We start from the raw sequence: 6,000 nt of genomic DNA, 5'->3' as shown, positions 1-6,000 counted from the left end.
TGACTAGTATTAATTCTGCTAGTAAAGGTGCTGATGATTTCTGCTTATGATTCTTCTCTAGGTTCTTTAATTTCTCTAGTAGTGCCTTTAGGTTACTATTTCTTTCTCTTTTGATTCTAGCCCCATGCTTTATTAGTACCCCTCTTACTACCGATTTATGTGCTTCCCAGAGAGTACCTATCGTACATTCTGCTTGGTCATTAATCTCAAAATAATTTTGTAGTTCCTTTACTACGTCCATTAAAACCTCCTGGTTTTGTAAAAGGCTTTCGTTTAGTCTCCAGAAACGTTGTTTATGTGAATTAATGGAGGTCAAGCTATAGATCATTGAAATTGGGGCATGGTCTGACCAACTGATGTTATCTATCCCTGTATTCCTAACCGCCTGGAGTTGGGCATGGGGGACCAGGAAGAAGTCAATCCTGGAGTAGCTTTTATGAGGATTTGAGTAGAATGAAAATTCTTTCTCAGAGGGGTGTTGGAGTCGCCAGATGTCTATTAGCTGTTCTCTATGTAAGATTTTTACCACTCTTCTTCCTATTCCCTGTGGGGTTGCTGATAGCCCATTGGAAGTATCCACTACTGGTGTCAGGGTGATATTAAAGTCCCCCCCCAAAAGTAGTTGGCCTTCTGCAAATTCCCGCAAATCCGATAGTGTTCTGGCAATAAACTTATCCTGCTGGGTATTCGGTACATATAATGTTGCCAATGTAACTTGTATATCTCCTATTTTACCCTTTAGAAACAAAAATCTGCCATTTACATCAATTTTACTTTCTTGATATGTCCATGGTATACTATTAGCGATCAATATCGATACACCCCGAGATTTACTTTGCATATTGGTTGAATGATATACATACGGGAAGGCTCCACTATTGAGGTATGGTAATTTATTTGTCTTAAAGTGCGTTTCTTGAATGAAAGCTATGCTTGTTTTGAGACGTTTTAATTCCATCAATAGAATTCGTCTCTTTTCTGGGATATTTAATCCCTTCACATTAAGGGAGATGAGTTTTATGTCGTCCATCCCCGGGAGGGTGGGAGGACAGGAGGAGAGCAAGAAAAGCACACCGAGAAAGAAAAGAGAAAAAAAAAAAAAAAACCCAAATACCCAAATATATTCCTCTTCCCCTAACTAATCCCCCTGAGTCAACGGCAAGGACCAAGGTTCGTCCCCGCTGGTCCCTCAGTGGGAAGAATATCTATTCTTTTTTTTTTACACACGGCATTTTACTGCCATTTGTGTGTTTACCTAAATGGGGAAGTGAGCGGAAGAGGCCAATGAGTAAATCCCCCCACCGCTTCTCCCCCCCCCGCCCTTAAATTTCATTTTTTGCCCCTTTTATCTGTCATACCCCCGTTGTACTCCCAGGATCTTAATTGCTCATACCAGTCCACTTTTCCTCAAGTTTCTCTCCTCCTCTTCCTTTCCTCTCGCCCCGAGAAAAAAAAAAAAAAAAAAAATTCCCATATCCCTCCTAACCACTCCTCTAGTGTATTCAAGTACATCCACAATCAAACTCAAATTTACACTGTTAAGTTTATACTTTTATACAGCAGTACCCCCTCTCTCCCGTTCCCCCAGAAAGAGAGGTAGGGGCAGGATATTGACTCTTTAGTTTCAATGGTCCCAAAAAAGAAAAGAAAAGAAAAAAAAAAAAAAAAATGGGGGTGGGGAGGGAGCCCATATCCCTTCTATCCAATCTTCTAATATGTTCAAATACATCTACAATAAAACTCAAATTTGCATCGTTAAATTTATACTTTTATACAGCAATATCCCAGCACTCGCTCCATATGGTGGGGGGGGGGAGGGAACCCACATCCCTTCTATACAATCTTCTAATATGCTCCAATAAATCTACAATAAGACTCAAGTTTACATATTAAATTTGTACTTTCACCCCCCTCTCTCCCATTCCCCTAAAAAAAAAAAAAAAAGAGGTGAGCAGGCTACTGGCTCTTTAGTTTCCTCGGTCCCCACATAGAGGAGGGCGGGAAAAAAAAAAAAAAAACCTCTTGCCCATGAGTGTATAAATCAACAACACCATCCTTATTGTAAGTGGCAACGCGAAAAAAGAAACCCCGAAACCCGTGTCGCTATGAAGAGAAGGGGGGAAAAAAAAAAAAAACACCCCTTCATTTACATATCGTGAAAAAAAGAAAAAAAACCCGTGTCTTATGCACAATTTATTGTGAGAAAAAAAAAAAAAAGAGAACCACCCCGTGATTCAGGGGGAAAAAAAAAAACAAAAAGATCCCCTTCGTTACGTACTATGGACCCCAAAAAAAAAAAACCCCTTTTACTAGTATTACTATTAGTGTTATTATGTGTAGGAAAAAAAAAAAAAATACCCTCTGCTCTATTACCACCCCTTATTCCTTGACTCTCCCCAAAACCTCTCTACTCCCACCCAACATTGTGGGCACTTCCATCAGCTACAGTGCATCATATGTCCACCTCTGAAAAAAAAAAAAAAAATTTTTTTAAAAAAAAAAATCACAAAAAAAAGCAAAAAGTTTTTCCTTTCTTTGTCCGTGCGTCACTAGGACAGAGGAAGAGAGAAAAAAAAAAAAAAAAAAGGAAAGGGGGGGAATCTTCTAGCCCCCCCCTCCTCTCCTCGCTTCCACTTCTCATTTATTCTCTTCATTTTCTTCCTAAAGACTGGATTTCTGTATATCGATGATCCCCTCCTCTGTTATTCACCCCGAGGGGTCCCATCCAATTAGGGATATCTATGGGTTCCGTGCCCAGAAATGTAAACAGTGCATATTTCTCCTGTATTCTCCGCAGGGTAAAGTAATGTCCACTCCTGCAAAATGTTATGGAGAAGGGAAATCCCCACCTATAAGTACAACCTTGCCTCCTGGCTAGGTCTAGTAATGGCCTTAACAAAGCTCGTCGTTGTAGAGTCGCTTTAGCGATAACCGAAAAAAATTTTATGGGTGTCCCTTCATAATTCAGCTCTTTCATGCCCCAGGCCAGTCTCAGAATGGATTCTTTGTGTACATAACTATAAAGCTTACATATCACATCCCTCGGGTTGTCTTCCGATCTTCTAGGGCCGGATACCCTATGTATCCTCTCTACCTCCAGCTGTGCCGGGAATTTATCCCCCATAATTTTTTTAAACACCTGCTTAGATACATCTATAAGCTGTTCCTGCTTTACCGTCTCTGGTAAGCCCCGAATCCTCAGATTGTTTCGGCGACTACGATTTTCGAGATCTTCAAGTTGTATATAAATAGTTCCTTCACTTTCCTCCTGTAAATCTCTTGCATGTTCCAATACCGTTACCCGGTCTTTAATTAAAGCTATTGTTGTTTCATCCTCTGCTACCCGGTTAGCCAACACCTGTATCTCCTTTCTCACCAACTGCATCTCCCTGCGGTGCGTTTCCTCCACTCGTTCAATAATTTGTTCCATATCCATTTTAGTGGGTAATGCACTCAGGATGGCTTTTAGTTCGGCTGTCTGGGTTGCAATTTGGGGGTTTACTAGGGGGCTCAAATCTCCTCTTTGACTCCCGTCCTGCCCCACCAGACTGGATTCTCCTGAAGGTGAGGTGACCCGAGAATCGGTCATATCACTAGTCTCTAGGTCAGTCTGTATCTCCTCCCTTCTCTCTGCCATCTCACCTTCCCTGGTTGTTTTTTTTGATAAGAACCGCCTTATTTCTCCCTCTGCTTTATTGTTTACCGGCTCTTTTCCCAAGCTTTTTCTTCCCTTGCGCCTTTTCGACAATGTCATATTATCTATGAGACACTGATGGGTTTTCCTTGAATACAATCTGAACCGCACTTCTAGCAGGCTCCTCTTTCTTACTTTGCTGCCGGGTAAGGACTTAACTGCTAGTGAACCTCCAGCAGGTTTTATTTATAGGATAAAGTGTCTGCTCACCTTCTTCCAAGGTTTACCTCCTCGATGCTCCTGCCATACAGCGTCTCAGCGTTGTCTTCCCTGGAGGTTCCCGTGTGTCTCCGCCTAAGCTCCCACAGAGCGGAAGGTGAGCAATCTCCTTAGCAGACTGTCACTGATCCCCTCGGTCCTGCTGCAGGCAGTGCTCTTTCTCTCAAGAGCGGTGGGTGAACAACCTCCTTGGCGGTCCGTCACTGACCCCGCCGGTTCTACTGTCTGCCGAGCTCTCTCTCTCAAGAGCGGTAGTTACACACACTCCTTGGCGGTCCGTCACTGGCCCCGCCGGTCCTGCTGCATACGGTGCTCTCCCTCTCCGGACAAGTGATTGAGGGCTGATCCGACCGTGTCACCGTCGACCCCCCGCGCGCTCCACGTGTAGGGCGTCTCTAAGCTACTTAGCTCTGGTGCTCATTCGGACGGGGGAGAGAGCACGAAGCTAGGGAGTTCACGGAGCTCTCACTCCCATGACCGCTTCCGACCACGCCCCCCAGCATTATGAAGATTTTAAGCAACAATCAGGATCATCATTTTCTGTGGGACAATCCCCTGTTGGATGTTTGCCAACTGTTTAATCACAAAAGGAACCAGTGGATGACACCAGTGTGAACAAAGACTTTGTTTACTTTTTACAAGGACATCTCAGCTATGGTGTTTCACTGTCCCTCAAACTAAAAATGTATATGAAGCAAGCCCTTACTGTCCTAAGCTCCCCAGAAGGCAGCTTTCAAACTAATGCGTAGTTAGACATGTGCAGAACGAAAACATTTGTTTCATTTCCTTTCCTTTCGTTATTTGCATAAACTTGTTAAGTTAAATGTGTTTAATCCGTTCAATTTGTTTTCGGAATTCTTTTTTTTTTTTTTTTACATTCGAATCTCTTCGAACTTTCCAAATTTTAATTTTAATTGTTCTCAAATTATTTTGGAATAGCTTTCAAACTTGAATAGTTTTCAAATTCGAATTCAAAAAGTTTTCGATTTGTTTTCCAATTTCCAAAGACAATAAAAATAGAAAAAGGAATAGAATAGAAAAAAATATAATACAATAGAAAAGAATATAACAGAAAATAAAAGAGTGTAATAAAATAGAGTAAAACAAAACAAAATAGAATAGAAAATAAAAGAACAGAACAGAATAAAAAAAAAAAAATAGAATAAAATAGAAAGAAAATAACCATATTCTGAAATTGTAATAGAAAACAATAGAATACAAAAGAATAGAATTCAAAAAAACAATAGAATAGAATTAATATAATCATTTCCCAAAATTTAGATAGAATCCATTCGAATTTGAATATGAATAGATTAGAAAAGAATAGAAAATATGAGAATAGTGTAGAAAAAACAACTGAAAATAATAGAATATAACTATCTTCCTATTCTAACCTATTCTTTTCTATTCTATTCAAATTTGAATTGATTCTATTTGAATTTTGGAAAATGGTTATATTCTTTCTATTCTATTTTATCCAATTGTTTTTTGAATTCTATTCATTTTCCATTTATTCTATTCTATTCATTTCTATTATATTATATTCTTTTCAATTCAAATTTATTCCATTTAAAATTCGAATTTTGGAAGATGGTTATGATTATTCTATTCTATTCTAGTCTGTTGTTATTTTCTATTCTATTCTATGATTTTCTATTCTATTCTAATCTATTCTTTTCTATTCTATTCAAATTATTTCTATTTTATTTTTGGGGAACGTTATTCCTTCTTTTCTATTTTATTTTTAATTATATTCTTTTCTATTCTATTTTAGTCTATTCTATTCTTTTTTTTCTATTCTATCCTTTTCTATTCTATTATTTTCTTATGTATTCGAATTCAAATGTATTCTCTTTGAAATTTGAATTACAGAAGTGGTTATATTCTTTCTATTTTTTTTCTATAATTCTATTCCTTTTTCCTACCTACTATTCCTACTTTCTATTCTATTTTATTCTCTTTGGAAATTAGAAAACAAATCCAAAACTATTTGAATCTGCAAACTATTCAAAATTGATTAGAAAACTGTTCGAATCAATTAAAATTCGAATTTCATCCGAATTTTGTTTTCATTATTTTTGGATTAA

The sequence above is a fragment of the Pelophylax lessonae genome (genome assembly GCF_965119305.1).
Source record: "Pelophylax lessonae genome assembly, chromosome: 3".
In the NCBI taxonomy this organism is placed as follows: Eukaryota; Metazoa; Chordata; class Amphibia; order Anura; family Ranidae; genus Pelophylax; species Pelophylax lessonae.
Note: the sequence above shows the minus strand (reverse complement) of the source record.